Source organism: Lissotriton helveticus, chromosome 10 (genome assembly GCF_964261635.1).
Source record: "Lissotriton helveticus chromosome 10, aLisHel1.1, whole genome shotgun sequence".
NCBI lineage: Eukaryota > Metazoa > Chordata > Amphibia > Caudata > Salamandridae > Lissotriton > Lissotriton helveticus.
Window position 1 is genome coordinate 529,131,011 of NC_136071.1, and position 18,625 is coordinate 529,149,635.

The 18,625-nt window shown below is 50.4% G+C and overlaps 1 protein-coding gene across 1 annotated transcript in view; it reads right to left on the minus strand.

Annotated features, from left to right (window-relative positions):
• Positions 1-5,273, minus strand: part of RHBDF1 (rhomboid 5 homolog 1) — a 488,528-nt gene extending 483,255 nt beyond the window's left edge. Inside the window, exons 1-2 of the mRNA XM_078663071.1 lie at positions 5,039-5,273; positions 4,596-4,994 (exon numbers count right to left, since the gene is read on the minus strand). The gene's annotated coding sequence lies outside the window, so the exon portion shown is untranslated. The remainder of the gene's footprint in view (positions 1-4,595; positions 4,995-5,038) is intronic.
• Positions 5,274-18,625: the final 13,352 nt, after the last annotated feature.

The following is an 18,625-nucleotide window of genomic DNA, read 5'->3' on the forward strand; positions in this document are numbered from 1 at the left end:
GCTCTTACGGCAGGAACAGCAGTTCCTTTGCGAAGTCGGCGGTCCCAGGGCAGTCCGACTGCCCGAGTCGTAATCGGGCGATCAGACCGCCAGTGCGGCGATGGCTGGATCCGCCACTTCTGTGTCACCATAAGTCTGTTGGTCCTTGGACTGCCGGACTCATAATAGGGCTCTTAGTGTTTTGTTCTTTCATATGAAAAAGATAGGATGTTTGCATGTATAAAGCATCTTTAGGCAAATTAAACACAGCAAAAAGCAGTTCAATATTTCTTGCAAAAAGATATGAGAATCAGTTTAATCTAAGTCAGATTTTAATAATGCTTTAAGTTAGAATGTGTAGAACCCTACACAGAGATGCTCTCCTTCCTACAATTACCTAAAGCGTGCAAAAAAGAAAAAACTTGCCACAAATATCTCCTTTCTTCTCATCACTATTTATTTCGAAGAAAAAAAAAGAGCATATGACGGTAAAGACAGGTTTCATTTTTGTGGTTTGAATGGTAGCTTTAGTCAAGGTTCATGCCCTCGTGGCTGCTGGGTTTGGAAGCAGGCACTATGACGTCAGAACTCAACTGAAAGTTTTTTTGCATTTGAGCACGTCCATAATTTTTTTGTTAGATGTCAAAAGTCGCTATAATGCGCTATTACCAAAGGTAGGGCTGGGAGGGGCATCATTTCACAGGCTCCACCTCTCTTCCCACATTAAACAAGCGTTAGCAATGCCAATAGGTCTGGAGTTTGCTGCCAGCCTTTGGGCATTGGCAGAGCTACTTTTGCTATCTCATTTTTCGTAAAATTGCATTGTTAGGGGAGCTGCTAGGTCTCCACCAACGTAAAATAAACACATTAGTTCAAAGCAATATTTTTTGTTCTTAAAAACACACACATTGCCATAGTAGTCCCTGGCACTGAAGGGAATGATTTTGTGTGCAACTGTGCTCTTGTGAAAGGGCAGAATGCTGTCACTCGCAGTGAAGTTAGCCAATGGCTGAAATGGGCTGACCCATTGTCCCAGACTGCATGATGCACTGGGTAACAAAAAATGTGAACATAGAAACTGACCAATAGATGAAATGGCATGACTGCAACCGGTCCTAGGAAGCTTGTTTACGGTCCAGGGAAGGCATGGCTTGGCAATACGGGCTGGACTGATCCCATGAGGCACAGGGTCAGACTGATTTGCATATGGCCATGTCTGAACTGGGGTGGCAGAGTGGGCTAAAGAACGGTGATGGATTAAACCCAGATCTGTTGACTGGGTGTGAGTGTTTGATTGGTTCAGATGCTCCGTCCATCACCACCCCCTTTTGTACCGAAAGCCCCTAAAAGCATTATGGGGAGAGGATGTTGGCCTAATGGCTAGGGTGGTCAACCTTGCATCTGGGGAACCGGGTTCGAGTCTCGGCAATGACGCTGAACATCCTGTGATTCTGGGCAAATCACTTAATTTCCCTGTGCCTAACAAAAATGAATATGTTCTCATGTAACACAACTGGTGCTCTGTAAAGCGCTCTGATTCCTTCGGGTCAAGTTGGCGCTATATAAAACTCTGTAAAAAAAATATATATATATATAAATATATATATATATATATATATATATATATATATATATATATATACATATAATTTTAGTAAAATCAAAAGGTCTTGACTAATACCGCACCTAAAAATTGTGCAAAATAGCATGTTACAACTTACAACAACGTTTCAACCGTTCCCAAAAAACGTAGGAGGCTCTTATGTGAAAAAGGTAAGTGTATTTAAACACAACTCTAGAACTCTGAAATCTTGCTGCCTCACTTCATTCTGAAGCACAGGCATAGGTCTCCTGCGACAACACTAGAACACATCTGCAGACCTCATGCACGACACATCCCAAATCTATCCACATGTGCCAAACAATAAACCCACACAACCAACCACGTACAACAAACGGATTAGCCTCTTATAGGACCACCCTGAAGCGCTTCTGGGGCTCAAAAGGGGAAAGAGGCACTATACAAATGCCTCAAAGCATATATATTACAGAGTTTCGCGGGAGCAGCTAAGTAGTTTTGATTACATCAACCTCCCCTACACACACAATAACTAGAACGTTGCTAAAAATAGTTGTGAGAAGCTAAACATGCTGCATTTCTGCCGAGACATCTAAGCACTATAGAAAAGGTGCTGCTATTTGTGGCCTGTTGCAGTGTAAAGTGAGGTGATGACAGGAGTCAAACCAATGTGTCACGGTTTTTAAAACTGCAGCATTCATTGGCAGGGCCAAACAACCAAGCTGTGTTTGTTCTGGCTCTGCCCACTTCTTTTTTTTTTTATCTCACCGAGTCAAGGCCTGTTCTCGTTTTTTTTCTCTAAATCCGGTTTCACTTGCTGTGTGTACAAATGAGTCAGCGACAACACAAGCGACCCTTGTACTGTTCATGGGGCGGAGTCCGTGGAATCCCCCTCTCAAGTCAAGGCACAGGTGTTTGTGACTCATTCATATTTTAGGTGTTTCTGGCACATGCTAAGGGGACGGGTGCGTGATACTGGCCAGTGTGAGTAAATACACGAACACAAACCACCTCCCCCATTCGTCAGTAGAAAGCAAACAGGTAAGCCAGCATTGTGGGTTAACGCCCCTGCTGCTGAGACTTGTGAGAGGCCTGCCTGCGAATGGTCTGAATTTGTGCCAGGGCCCTACATGGCTTTCATTCTTTTTCTGAGATTGATAAACTAGACTTTCGGGCTGTTCAATGACACCTGCTACATTTCGCAGATATGTTGCCTTCTGATTAAGTGCACCTGGTCAAGGGCAGCTGAGAAGCTAACATCAGTCTTTGAATATGTGCTCACAACAGCCCCATCTTGCATTGAGTCAATGTGGCAAGTTATTCCAGCCATCTCCAAGTGGATAGGGGGGCACATTTTACAAGTTTCTTGCAGAAAAAACGGTGTGTTCCCTGAGGGCAGTTTGTCGGACTGGACTAAAAGCAGCTCTCGGGCCCTCTGCAGGGGGTTTCCCATGCGCCCTGGAGCAAGAGTCCAGACTGGCACCTGGGGCACCAGTCCAGACTGGCACCTGGGGCACATAGCCGTAGTCACGTACTTGACTGACGAGGCACCGCTCAGAAGTTTACCAACATTTTACAGGCACTGTCTGGTGCCCACGGTCCGGATTGCTAGGTCCTTCCACAGGGGACCGAACTTTGTCCTCGGAGGCACGTTTTGCTGACGCACTGAAATGCGCATTATTCCTGCCCCCTGCACCACGGCAGAGAACCCCTTCAGCGGGCAGGTTCCTCCCGGCTGCTCTGCTGCACAAGAGCTCAATGGAGAGAGAGGCTGCTCAGCCGGAAGTAAATCAAACCCACTCAGAGTGATTGTGTGTACGCGCCTGTGCGTGTGGGCTTCGGTGTCTGAAAGAGAGTTGGTGTGTGTGGGGGCGCGCGCGCGCGTTTGTGGGTGTGTCTGAGTGTGGGCTTAGGTGTCTACACACATTTTGTGAGCGTGTGGTTTGCATAGGTGTGTCGTGTGTGTTTGGATATCTATAGGTAGTTCGCGTTTGTGTGTCTGAATGCGTGGGTTTGGGTATCTATATAGGGAGCGTGGGTGTGTGTGCCTAAGTTTCTATATAGCGAGTTAATGGTGTTTGTATACATAGTCCTGTGTACGTTGTGTGCGCGTGTGAGACTACTTGTGTGAAAAATCTGTGACTGTGGGTAGATAGGTGCTGGCATGTGTCTGTGTGCGGAACAGGATGCGCCTAGGTGTATAGGTTGTCGGCGGGAGTTTATTGTGTGTGTGTGTAGTGTTTCTTTTATGTCGAGGGGCATGTGGGTACGCGTGCTTGTATGTGTGGAAGGCTGCTTGCGTGCATATATATGTGCGTGAACATGGGCGAAGGTTGTGTGTACGGGGCATTTGTGTGAGAAGGGTGGGTGTATCTGTTGGAGATGCGTGTTTCAGGAGACGAGTGTTTGTGTGGGATTGCTCGGGGGTGTAATGTGGCGCTTCTGTGTGTTTTTCTCAAGCCGGTTATGAGTTTGTGTAGTGAAAGAAATACATTTAAAGAAGAGGCTGTGGCGGGGGGATATCTCGAGGTTGGAGTGGGCAGCTCTCCTTCCAAAGAGAGCTTCATCGAAAAACACTTTCTAAGAAACTATTTTGAATCTATACTAAATCGGCGGTACAGGCATGGGAAAGCAAAAGCGGAATTCAACGTGCAGCTCTTACAGATGCGAGGGGCTGCGTTCCTGCGGAGGAAAAATGCACACCTTACTTTCCTTGAACGAGCCCGTCAGAAGCCTGATATTCCGGACAGAACAGAGGGACAGACTCTGCCCCCCCCCCCCCCCCGAATACTAGCACAGGACATATACATACATTGCAGAAAGAAGTGGCGTAAAAAAGTTCTCCTGTCAAAGTTTGCCTTCCTATAGGGCTGTATGGAATGAGAGGGGGCGCTGAATGAGAACATCACCGCCTCAAATGCAACCCCCCCCCCACACACATACACAGACACACTTGTGAACCATGCTCAGAAACAATATCGTAACATATAGTTCCCCAGATAGAAACATATTAAATAATACAGCTCAGTAAACTTACCCCGGGGACGCCTGGGGCGGACAGAGGTTCCACGAGCGGTCAGCTGGTATATTCCATTGGGGGCTGCGGCCCGCGGGTAAAGTCCGAGTGCATGAAGAGGCGCCCGCATCCAGTTCCGTCAAAAAGTCACCCAAGTGCCGCTGCCGGGAAAGTGCAGCCGGTGACAAGTTTCGACAGTGCACGCATGGGCTGGTCCCGGAGCCGAGGGCCGGCCCCTCCCGGAGCCTGGTTAGTGCCAGGGAACTGTACAAACAGAGGGCGGGGCGCGCTGCGTGCCGGAGAGGCGGGGAGGAGCCGGAGGGGCCGGGAGCCGGGCGGAGGGGCCCAGAGACAGGCGGAGGGCCCCAGGCGTCCCGGGAGCTCCCCTCTCAGTCCTGACTCACGCGTGAAGAGTGCAGGCTGGAATGTGGGGTCCGCGGCTCTGTAAATGTGGGGTCCGCGGCTCTGTAAATGTGGGTCCGCGGCTCTGTCAGGCTCACAGCCACGGAAGCGATGCACGCACACATGTCCACAAGCACGCCGCCTGCGAGCTGCAGCAGGCAGGAAGAAGGCGAGCAGCAGGCAGAAGGAAATAGGCGTTATTCGTAACCGGAGCCTCGTAAAGTCACTCACTCACCTGCAGTTTTCTCAGACAGAGCCCAAAGTATAGGCGGAGCTCTTAACAGTGCAGCAGGTGCACTGGCACCGGTGCAAAAACAACAGGTGATGGACAGAATGCAGAACAATGTCATACATTCACCCAGTACAGAGATCTGGGCCTAAATCCATCGTTTTTTTTGCTCACCATGCCATTCCAGTTTGAACCCAGCCATATGCAAATCAGTCTTGACCCTGTGCCCCATGGGAACAGTCCAGCCCGATCTGCCAAGCCAGGTCCTCCCTGGACTGGAAACAAGCATCCAAGGACCGGTTTCGGGCTTTCAGCACTGGCACCGGTGCCACGGGGAGCGAGGGGTGCCCTCGGCCCCCGACTGGCCACTGTGCCACTCTGGCATTTCTCCGGTAGGCTGCGGCCAAGGGAGGTGCGTTCAGAGTCGGACGGGCTGGCACCCTGGCATGGCCCAACAATGAACCCATGGCTGATGGCTTCATCCCTGCCACATCCCCCTGCAGACTGAGTGGAGGTAGATTGAACATTGTTGCGAGGGTGGATTTTCGATTGGAGGCAAATAATGCCTGCCCGCTTGAGTGCGAGATAATTTGGGCATTGCTAGTGTAAATGTAAAAAAATACTTTTATTTGATCTGTTAAAATCATAAAAAGAGTGGAACATACCACCATGATGAAAACGTCACAAAACATGTACAGATAAAAAATGACATTAAAACATTTTTAGTTATCGTAACCCTTGTGTGGAATGGAACCAAAGAGCAGCGGATTATCATAACAGCAATGAAAACATGTCCATGGTTTCTGGTGAAATTAAAATGTTGATGCCAACGGAAAATCGAGAGGGAGCAAAGTTCGAAACTGATAATAATTTTCTGTCCAGTTTCTTAAGTCACTATGTTTCCGTTTCCCGGAACATTTACTGGGCATTGCCAGTGTAACACTTGCACTAAAAACTGGCACATGCACCAAAATGAAAGTGACCCCATTAGCGCATCAGTTAGTCACATTTGCATTTTCCAAATGAACGGTAAATGCTGCATGAACAGACTATGAAGCAGACCCACAAATACACAAGCATCTGGCCCACTAATTAGCCTTTCAGAAGAGAGCTTCTGGCACTCATAGACTGGCCTGTAGGTCAGCATGGTAAGGACACTGCGAAGTTATGTTTTTCAAATGAGAAACCTGATAAACAAAGACCTTGAATGACAAACGCTCCTCCCAGGGAACCTGTTCCCTCCTAGAGTCTTTTTCCAAAGGTTGGAGCAAATATTTTAGGAATTCACACAGAATTCCTGTGATATTCTTTGGAATCTGCAAAAGTCGCAGGTCCCCAAGAGAACTGACATTCCTACCAGTCCATAAGTATCTGCAGGGAAAATATTCTTCCTTGTTCAGAATCCCCTTCTCCTACCTTCAAAATAGCCTTGAAGGGGTTTCCTCCATATTCTCACCACCCAACCACTTTTACTCCTGATTTTGACATGAGTACATTTTCAAGTTTTTAGGAGTGGTAAACGACCAGTAAATGCTGCTGAGTTTTTGCAAACCTTTGAGTTTGTTCAGAAACATTTGCTGGTGGGCCCACTGAGGCGCACAAATAAACCTGCTCTGGCAAAGGAATTTAATCGCAAGGTAATTTCATAAAACTGGAAGGATTTCTGTGTGAACAAATTCCATTTGCAAGGGTAAATTCCTACCATTCCTACTTCTGGGAATCAAGAATGAGATTTTGTAATTGCACTTTGATGCACAAAGAGCCCTGTGAACTTGATACATGGAACAAAAACTCAGGGAAGAAACAATTCAGAGTCAAATTTCAACAGTGGCCAGCTCAGGAAAAAAATGCACTTCTTTCAAGTGCACTACATCGCTATGCAGTAACAGTGCACTTATGCTCACAGATTCCAACTACAGCTCCTGTCACTCATTGACTATGCTTGCCTTTGACCCTGTACAACGCTCTGCTGCCTTGTGGCTAAGTTCCTGCTGTTCAAATACCTTCTGTAATCTATTTGTTTCCAGGAGTGCACTACAACCCACACCCAGATGGCACTCTTCTTTGTGGGTCTGGTTGGTGTTGACATGTACAAAAGTGTGCACAGTTCTTAGTCTATGTATTTAGCATGTTATTGACTCATGGCATAGCTTATGTAAATCCAAGGGCTTCTATTTAGGTGTAAAGTACACAAAAAGTGATGGATGGACTGCTTGACTTAATGTAAGCCGCTGGTAATTACTCCCAATCCATTGTTATTTTGCACACCAGGTCACCTCAGTTTAAACCTCGCTGTGTGCAAATAAGTCTTGACCCTGCTCCAATTGGAACAGTCCAGCCCTAACTGCCAAGCCAAGCACTCCCTGAACCGGCACACAAGCAACCCAGAACCGGTTGTGCCCTAGTAATGGGCTCATCAGTTGGGTACAGCTTGGTTCCTGCAACACAGCGTGTAGTGGACCCACACCTGGGCATACCCGCCCCACTTAGGGCGACACATAAAGTACACAAAAATAGTGATGGGTGGAATGTATTAATTAATCTCAGCCACTGGTAATTACTCGGGCCGCATCCCAATCCACCGCTATTTTGCACACAAAGTCGTCATCACGATCATCATCATAAATCTTTATTCGGTTATAAGTACAGCCATAAAAAAGAGCATAATAACATAATACATACTTATCAGAAGGATAAGACAATAAACATGCAATATCAATAAAAAACATAAAAATGACAAAGACAGCTAATAAAAAGCCCCATAAAAAGAAAGAAGAGAGACAATCTTAATATTACTTTGAGGACCCTCATAGCAGCCAGCACTTTCACTTTTGCCCAATCCCTGGGAGAGGCGTGCCCAGAACCAGGACCGTTTGTGCAGGAGCGCTACATTAACAGCAGAGCCATCCCGCAGCGTAGGACACGTGCGGGGCGTGCCCAGGCTCGGCCCAGGTAAAGACCGGGCTAATACGGGCCCGTCTGAGCCTGTCAGAGTCCGGAGGAGGCTGGGCTGAGCCTCCCCTCTTGGCTATTTGATCTTTGGGGCATCTCGCAGACTTGGCTTTATTTGCGTGAAGAGACTGTGGGCACATGGATATTAGAGGCGAATCACTGACAGAATATCGACGTCGAAAATATCGGAGGCGGAATATCGACGTCAAGAATATCGAAGTCCTATCTACATTAAGGTGAGTACAAAAATATCGAAATAAATATATAGTTGTAAAAATATCGTTTTTATATGTTTGAAAATAATATAAAATTAAATAAATAATACATATAATTAAAATAAACATAGTCTAAAATATATTAAACATTATAAGTAATACATATAATGTAAAACTATTTTTAACATATACATATAAGATATAATATATACTTACTTTATAATATTTACAATTAATTACTCTAATAACTGTTAAAATGCATTTAATAAATTATAAATACATACATACACATAAACAACAATATAAATAAAAATATCAAAACTATATATAACCAATTAAAAAAATATTTTTAAATAAATTGAACACTACATTAAATAAAACGGTAAATATTGGATAGCGTAGGGGTAAAAATTACTGGTCCAACTCCAGAGAGTGGAACAGTAGGGAAAGTTTTGGATAGCGTAGAGGTAAAAATTACTATTCCAACTCCAGAGGGTGCAACTGTAGGGAAAGTGTTGGATAGCATAGGGGTAAAAATTACTTATCCAACTCCAGAGGGTGCAACAGTAAGGAAAGTGTTGGATAGCGTAAGTATAAAAATTACTATTCCAACTCCAGAGGGTGCAACAGTAGGGAAAGTGTTGGATAGCGTAAGAGTAAACATTACTATTCCAACTCCAGAAGGTGCAACAGTAGGGAAAGTGTTGGATAGCGTAGGGGTAAAAATTACTATTCCAACTCCAGAGGGTGCAACAGTAGGGAAAGTGTTGGATTGTGTAGGGGTAAAAATTATTATTCCAACTCCAGAGGGTGCAACAGTGGGGCAAGTGTTGGATAACGTAGGGGCAAAAATTACTATTCCAACTCCAGAGGGTGCAACAGTAGGGAAAGTGTTGGATAGCGTAGGGGTTAAAATTAGTGTTCCAACTCCAGAGGGTGCAACAGTAGGGAAAGTGTTGGACAGCGTAGGGGTTAAAATTACTATTCCGGGGGCGTGGTCTAGCTGGCAATGCAGTAGGACGCACGCCGAAGGAGCTCCGGCCAGCCGCTGCCAGTTAAAGCAATTTTAGCGGAGCTGGGGTCCACTGACACCGACCCTGGGGGTGTCACAATAGCAGACGGCGAGGGGCATCTATCGAGGAGCGGAGGACCGATCGGAGGTGGCGGCAGAGGTGTAAATGCCGCCGCACATCAGCCTGCAATTAGGGGCGCCTGACATTTTACGGCGCCTGGATCGGGGGTCTCCCGGTGTGCAGTAGGGCCTGCTCCTGATCCCTCAGGGACCCCCTGGACATATACCGCTCCTGAGTAGACGGCGGAACAGCAGGGGCATCTGCCCCAGAGAGAAGGGCACGTGCAATCTGCCCAGAGCGCACAAATGGCCTTGCAGTGAGTTCTGAGCCACCATTTTATAAGCCGCGCCGGAGACGTCCCCCGGACCGAGACACCTCAGGCTGCCTCTTCAGGCCTGGGGGGGCTCTCCTCGGAGTTATCGGAGCCAGCGGCATTCGGACCCAGGAGGGGGACGACGAAGAAGTGGCGGTTGGCAGGTGGCACCTCTGGAGAGCGGGGGTCCGATAAGAAGTGGTGGCAGAGGTGAGGACGCCGCAGCGCATTGGCATGCCGGTGGGAGCACCCGCCGTCTTACGGCAACCAGACCGGGGGTGTCCCTGTGCGTTCAGGGACTCTCTGATCATACATAGCTTCGGAGAGGATGGCGGAGCAGTGGGGGCATCTGCCCTGGAAAGTGGAACACATGCGACTGGTCCAGAGAGGGCGCCTGGCCTGGTAGCTGACTCTGAGGCGCCATTTTCTGCACATTGCCCCGGGGACGGCTCCCGGCGTGGGACAATACAGGCCGTCTACCCTGGCTCAGCGGGGCTCTCATCAGAGCTAGCAGGTGATGGAGGCCCTCGGATACCGGCGGGAGTCAATGTGGAGGAACTCATCAGTGAGTGCGGGACCCATCCCTCCGGGAGTCTGCCGTGGTGGTGACCGCCATTATGCCTGGAACGATCAGGAAGACCCTGCGAGTAGCTAACGTGGGGTGAGGCACGCAGCCCTTGGGAAATACTGTGGGCTCTGTGGGGGTTCCCGGGAGCATGCACCCACACTGCCCTGTATAGCGCTACGCCCCCGCGTGATTGGGACCATCACCTTGGGCCTTACTGGCCTCTCTGGAACTGGCGTGGGGCGGGTGGAGTGTGTGAAGGCGCTGGCGACACAGTGGCTTAGAATGGCATCTTCCCTGACTGACCTGCTGCTGGGCGCCTGTAACGCGGACATACAACGTGGGGGGAGTGTGGAGGACGGGGGCTCTTGCTGTTGGCTTGCCCATCCGCGCCCCCACTCTTGGATTCCGCATCCTGCTGCACCATAAGGCACATACGCTCTGCACCTGCCACGGGCCTGGGCTGATGTATTGAAGATACGAATGAGCGGACATTGGGGGGGCCGATGACTGGCAGTCCTGCCGTTGGTGTTTCCCCGGGGGGCCTTGGTGGAGCTGGCAGCCTGCTATCTCACCTGAGACATTTACGTATCCATCTGCTCGTGGGCTGCAGGGGGCAGATGCAATGCATGCATAATCTTACCCTGGGAGCGAGGACACGGAATATACACGCTCTAGGACCCTTATTGTACGATCCCCACTGCGACACCCCATCTACTTGACCATTGTGGTCTCTGGATGCCCTGACCAGACAACATCTTGACAGTGCACTGCATACTGTACGGGGACGTGTGATGGGCTAGAGGGGGCAACTGTGAGCTGTTAGCCTTGGGTGGGAACGGGCTGATACATATGGCCCCTGACCCCTGAGACTTACGCCTCCCACCTGAGCACTGGAGTAGCTGCATACGACCCCACACCAATCCTGACTCTGACCTTCTTGGTCTCCACCGCCCTGCATGACAGAGCGCCTCTCGAAAGGGTGGGGAGCGCCGACGAGACTACACAAGCTAGAAGTGATCTGACTCACCTCGTCGGACAGACACCGCAGTGTTGCTGCTGACCCTGAGGCGGCTCACCCTGATTCCCGACCACTGCTGCGAGGCAAGTACACTTGTCACCCAGGCACACTCTCGTGCAACCTTACGATCATCCATTGGCTCCTACAGTTGTCACTGTTGACGGACAGACCTCATTAGGAGTTGACATGCACCAAAGTGGGAAAAGACTCGACTGCGGCCCCCAAAGACATCCCTGTAACTGCTATGTGGGGCAAGGCGGGCGCATCGGCCCCTACGGAGGTGGCTTCGCAGACTGGAGGGGACTCGCCACCTGTCACACAAGCTTTTATGGCCGCATTCATGTCAGAGCTCAAAACTGAGATAGGCTCTTGCGCACTGAGGTCCACTCCGGAGTCCTGGAGCTTAGGAAGGAGGTCACAGACCTTGGAGAACGTGTAGACGGGTTGGAAAAGACCGTAGATGCTCGAACTGAGGACCAGGAACAACTCTGGCAGCGCCTGTCCACCATGGAAGAGCAGCACATAGAGTTAAAACTGAAGCAGGAGGACCTGGAAAATCGGAGCCGCCGGAATAACCTCCGCATCAGGGGGGTTCCTCTCGGGGCGGAGGGGAAAGACATTATGACCTACGTGGCACAGCTTCTGCATGAGGTCTGGAGAGACGATGATGCATCTCTGCCAGCCCTGGACAGGGCTCACCGGGTCTCTGGCCCCCCAGGCAGGCCGGGCGTCCTCCCGGACATCTTAACTTGGGTCCATTTCTTTACGGAAATGGAGGCTATTCTCAGGGCGGCGCGCGCCAAGCTGGACCTCATTTATGGCGGAAACAAGATACAGATTTTTCAAGATCTCGCACCCAACACCTTACGAAGACGTCGAGATTTTAAACCTGTGACAGACAAATTGCGAAGCATGGACATCTCCTACCAGTTGGGCCACCCTTTCGCCCTCATCTTAAAGTGGGACTCCAAGCGTCGGGGGCTACGGTCCTATAAAGAGTGGGCTAAAGAACGGTGATGGATCAAACCCAGATCTTTTGACTGGGTGTGAGTGTTTGATTGGTTCAGATGCTCCGTCCATCACCACCCCCTTTTGTACCGCTTTGGCCGCCATATATGTGGCAGGGTATGCTCAGACGTGAGTTCCTTGCTCACTTTGCCACTGGATTCAAGCAAGCCGGGCTGAAGACGGCTGTAATGCCAGAAACCGGTCCTCGGAAGCTTGTTTCCGGTCCAGGGAAGGCATGGCTTGGCAGTTCGGGCTGGACTGTTCCCATGAGGCACAGGGTCAGACTGATTTGCATATAGCCATGTCTGAACTGGGGTGGCAGAGTGGGCTAAAGAACGGTGATGGATCAAACCCAGATCTTTTGACTGGGTGTGAGTGTTTGATTGCTTCAGATGCTCCATCCATCACCACCCCCTTTTGTACCGCTTTGGCTGCCATAAGTGTGGCAGGTATGCTCAGACGTGAGTCTCTTGCTAACTTTGCCACTGGATTCAAGCAAGCCGGGCTGAAGACGGCTGTAATGCCAGAAACCGGTCCTCGGAAGCTTGTTTCCGGTCCAGGGAAGGCATGGCTTGGCAGTTCGGGCTGGACTGTTCCCATGAGGCACAGGGTCAGACTGATTTGCATATAGCCATGTCTGAACTGGGATGGCAGAGTGGGCTAAAGAACGGTGATGGATCAAACCCAGATCTTTTGACTGGGTGTGAGTGTTTGATTGGTTCAGATGCTCCGTCCATCACCACCCCCTTTTGTAACGGTCCTATAAAGAAGCAGCGCAACTACTTCACTTCTCCCCAACGCTGCCTGTCAGCCCCACACGTCTCCCGCCTCTCACACGGGTGCCTGCCAAACTATCCTGGTCTACTGTGCGCCGTCACAGATGCTCACCGCCTCTCGATGACCAATCAACCTCACAAGCCAAGCATGATATCATACAACACAGCAGATCCTTGGAAGGGGAACAGTTGGCAGCAAGCTCACAATCTACAACTCCTTGATGGATTGACCCCCACATTTGCAACTGACTGAAAGTGCTGTTCTCGTAATATGTCCCTGGCCCGTCGGGGCCGGTGATCACCCCAAGGTTTTGTTCGCACCCCAGCTCCCTACATGCAGGATTGATGGAGCCAGATCTTCCATTCGGACGACTTTGGGAGCAGCTGACAACCCACCCCCTATCTGTTCTTTAGAGAGTGACATCTCTGGGATCACCCGGGCACTGTGGTGTAGGCTGACCCGTGACTGGAACAGAACACTTTGGCCCAGTCGGCCAATGTTGAATATTTGTTTTTTGCCTATACATATCTCTGCCTATCTGTCCTTCTTTTCCTACTTTTTTTCTTCCTCTGACTCTGGCGGATGGTGAACCCCCACTCGACGGTGTCCGTACTTAGGGGCCGATTATAATGGCGGACGGACCTGAGTCCGTCCGCCACCATAGAGTAGGAGGGAACCTCCGCATTGCCTGCGGAGTTCCCTCCTGTGCAATTAGGATGTGACCGCCACCCTGGCGGTCACATCCTCTATTTTTACCATTGCGGCGGGTGCGGCTTCAAGCTGCATCCGCCGCAATGGTAAAAATGAAAGCTGTGCATTTGCATGCACAAAGCGGCAGGCACCGTGCGGTGCCTGCCGCTCTGTGCACGCAAATGCAGGGGGGTACCATAGGTACCCCCCATGTGCACCCCCACCCCCCTTCACTCCTGGGGGCCCGCAACGGGCCCCCAAACAAGAATCCGTATGCCTTTGCACGGCGGACATGCCGCCGTGTAAAGGCATTGAAATTCAGACATCCTAATATGGCTGGCGGTGTCTGAGAGACACCGCCACCATATTAGGCCTTTTCCTCCGCGTTTGTAAGCCAACCGCGGCGGAAAAGCAGCGGACTTAAACCAGGACCCACCAGCCATCCTAATGTGGCGGTGGGTCTTTGGTGGGTCCGCAGAGGATTTTCCGTATCCGCCGGGCCGGCGGTGGCTTCCGCCGGCCCGGAGGATGCAGAAAATCCTCCATCATAATGTGCCCCTTAGACGGGAGCGGCAAGCCCCTGCACCTCCTTCCCCTTACCCCAGCTTGCTCTCTATGGTGGCATGATGGACTAATCTGGGTCTGGATACAAATATGGCTGTTCCCTGCCCCTTAAAGATTATGGGCCATATGTAGGTAATTGCCAAATACCGAATTCTTAATACCGAATTTTAACGATTCGGTATTAAGAATTTGTTATTTGTGATGTAGGTAAATATTCGGTAAAAAATACAGAATCGTTAATATTCCTTATTACCGATTCGGTAATACCGATTCGGTAATAAGGAATACCTAGCCATTCATTCCTATGGGCTTGGAGGCCCATAGGAATGAATGTGAAGACATTCGGTGTTACCGATTCGGTATTACCGAATTGGTAATACCGGGAGGTATTTCAAGGATGCCAGGGTGTCCAAAGGACACCCTGTTGCACCCCTGAAATGTGCATGTGTGCACATGTGGCACACATCCATGCCCTAAGGGCATGGATGTGTGCCACATGGCACTTTAAAAAAAGCAAAAATGTGCTTTTTTAAAGGAATTCGGTCATTTCCACCAACTTGAAGTTGGCGGTAATTAACAAATTCCTAAGGCCCAAAAGCACTCTTAAAAGTGCTTCCTACATTGCATTCAAGGATTCGGTATTACAGATTCCTTAAATGCTAGGCCAATTAGGAATCGGTATTAAGGAATCGGTATTTACCGATTCCTTAATACTGAATCCTTCCCTACATCACGAATGCTTAAATACCAGTCGGTAACGGTGAAATTTACCGAATTTCACCCTTACCAACCGGTATTTGGGCCACCTACATCGGGCCCTATATCCCTTAATGTTAAGGGGCTTAACTCTCCCAACAAACGGCAACAAACATGGTGTTCTCCTTCAAGAAACCAACTTTTTAAAAGCAAATACTCCCCGCATGGCGCACCATAAATATCCTCTCCAATTCTGGGTTACGGCACCCACTAAAACGGCCGGAGTAGCTATCCTTTCCAGAGCTGGTATCAGGCAGGGGGAATCCAGGGTATTCCGTAGCTCGGATGGTCGCTTCATCAGGGTAGGGGTACGGATTGGACAACGCTTCTTGACACTGTGTAATGTGTATGAACCTAACCAGATGCAGGACTCCTACCTCTGGATGACTTTGTGGGAACATGTGCCACAGGATGGCTCCTCGCTGATCTTGGGGGGGATTTTAACTTGGCGTGGGACCCTAAGATGGACCGCAGTGAAGCTTCCTCACACGGGACGGGGGCTATGTCCTCTATACTCAGGAGACAAATAGCGAACCTTGGTCTGCTGGACTCCTGGCGTTACCATTCCCATGAGGAGTGGGATTTTTCCCATTATTCTCACGTCCATCATTCGTACTAGCGCATTGACTACATTTTTATCTCTCACGCCCTGATAAAGGATACGTGGCAGTCTCTATGTCCGCCATATCGCTCTCCGACCGTGCCCATGTTGAACTTCTGCAGGATCTAGGCAAGGCGGGCGCATCGGCCCCTACGGAGGTGGCTTCGCAGACTGGAGGGGACTCGCCACCTGTCACACAAGCTTTTATGGCCGCATTCATGTCAGAGCTCAAAACTGAGATAGGCTCTTGCGCACTGAGGTCCACTCCGGAGTCCTGGAGCTTAGGAAGGAGGTCACAGACCTTGGAGAACGTGTAGACGGGTTGGAAAAGACCGTAGATGCTCGAACTGAGGACCAGGAACAACTCTGGCAGCGCCTGTCCACCATGGAAGAGCAGCACATAGAGTTAAAACTGAAGCAGGAGGACCTGGAAAATCGGAGCCGCCGGAATAACCTCCGCATCAGGGGGGTTCCTCTCGGGGCGGAGGGGAAAGACATTATGACCTACGTGGCACAGCTTCTGCATGAGGTCTGGAGAGACGATGATGCATCTCTGCCAGCCCTGGACAGGGCTCACCGGGTCTCTGGCCCCCCAGGCAGGCCGGGCGTCCTCCCGGACATCTTAACTTGGGTCCATTTCTTTACGGAAATGGAGGCTATTCTCAGGGCGGCGCGCGCCAAGCTGGACCTCATTTATGGCGGAAACAAGATACAGATTTTTCAAGATCTCGCACCCAACACCTTACGAAGACGTCGAGATTTTAAACCTGTGACAGACAAATTGCGAAGCATGGACATCTCCTACCAGTTGGGCCACCCTTTCGCCCTCATCTTAAAGTGGGACTCCAAGCGTCGGGGGCTACGGTCCTATAAAGAGTGGGCTAAAGAACGGTGATGGATCAAACCCAGATCTTTTGACTGGGTGTGAGTGTTTGATTGGTTCAGATGCTCCGTCCATCACCACCCCCTTTTGTACCGCTTTGGCCGCCATATATGTGGCAGGGTATGCTCAGACGTGAGTTCCTTGCTCACTTTGCCACTGGATTCAAGCAAGCCGGGCTGAAGACGGCTGTAATGCCAGAAACCGGTCCTCGGAAGCTTGTTTCCGGTCCAGGGAAGGCATGGCTTGGCAGTTCGGGCTGGACTGTTCCCATGAGGCACAGGGTCAGACTGATTTGCATATAGCCATGTCTGAACTGGGGTGGCAGAGTGGGCTAAAGAACGGTGATGGATCAAACCCAGATCTTTTGACTGGGTGTGAGTGTTTGATTGCTTCAGATGCTCCATCCATCACCACCCCCTTTTGTACCGCTTTGGCTGCCATAAGTGTGGCAGGTATGCTCAGACGTGAGTCTCTTGCTAACTTTGCCACTGGATTCAAGCAAGCCGGGCTGAAGACGGCTGTAATGCCAGAAACCGGTCCTCGGAAGCTTGTTTCCGGTCCAGGGAAGGCATGGCTTGGCAGTTCGGGCTGGACTGTTCCCATGAGGCACAGGGTCAGACTGATTTGCATATAGCCATGTCTGAACTGGGATGGCAGAGTGGGCTAAAGAACGGTGATGGATCAAACCCAGATCTTTTGACTGGGTGTGAGTGTTTGATTGGTTCAGATGCTCCGTCCATCACCACCCCCTTTTGTAACGGTCCTATAAAGAAGCAGCGCAACTACTTCACTTCTCCCCAACGCTGCCTGTCAGCCCCACACGTCTCCCGCCTCTCACACGGGTGCCTGCCAAACTATCCTGGTCTACTGTGCGCCGTCACAGATGCTCACCGCCTCTCGATGACCAATCAACCTCACAAGCCAAGCATGATATCATACAACACAGCAGATCCTTGGAAGGGGAACAGTTGGCAGCAAGCTCACAATCTACAACTCCTTGATGGATTGACCCCCACATTTGCAACTGACTGAAAGTGCTGTTCTCGTAATATGTCCCTGGCCCGTCGGGGCCGGTGATCACCCCAAGGTTTTGTTCGCACCCCAGCTCCCTACATGCAGGATTGATGGAGCCAGATCTTCCATTCGGACGACTTTGGGAGCAGCTGACAACCCACCCCCTATCTGTTCTTGAGAGAGTGACATCTCTGGGATCACCCGGGCACTGTGGTGTAGGCTGACCCGTGACTGGAACAGAACACTTTGGCCCAGTCGGCCAATGTTGAATATTTGTTTTTTGCCTATACATATCTCTGCCTATCTGTCCTTCTTTTCCTACTTTTTTTCTTCCTCTGACTCTGGCGGATGGTGAACCCCCACTCGACGGTGTCCGTACTTAGGGGCCGATTATAATGGCGGACGGACCTGAGTCCGTCCGCCACCATAGAGTAGGAGGGAACCTCCGCATTGCCTGCGGAGTTCCCTCCTGTGCAATTAGGATGTGACCGCCACCCTGGCGGTCACATCCTCTATTTTTACCATTGCGGCGGGTGCGGCTTCAAGCTGCATCCGCCGCAATGGTAAAAATGAAAGCTGTGCATTTGCATGCACAAAGCGGCAGGCACCGTGCGGTGCCTGCCGCTCTGTGCACGCAAATGCAGGGGGGTACCATAGGTACCCCCCATGTGCACCCCCACCCCCCTTCACTCCTGGGGGCCCGCAACGGGCCCCCAAACAAGAATCCGTATGCCTTTGCACGGCGGACATGCCGCCGTGTAAAGGCATTGAAATTCAGACATCCTAATATGGCTGGCGGTGTCTGAGAGACACCGCCACCATATTAGGCCTTTTCCTCCGCGTTTGTAAGCCAACCGCGGCGGAAAAGCAGCGGACTTAAACCAGGACCCACCAGCCATCCTAATGTGGCGGTGGGTCTTTGGTGGGTCCGCAGAGGATTTTCCGTATCCGCCGGGCCGGCGGTGGCTTCCGCCGGCCCGGAGGATGC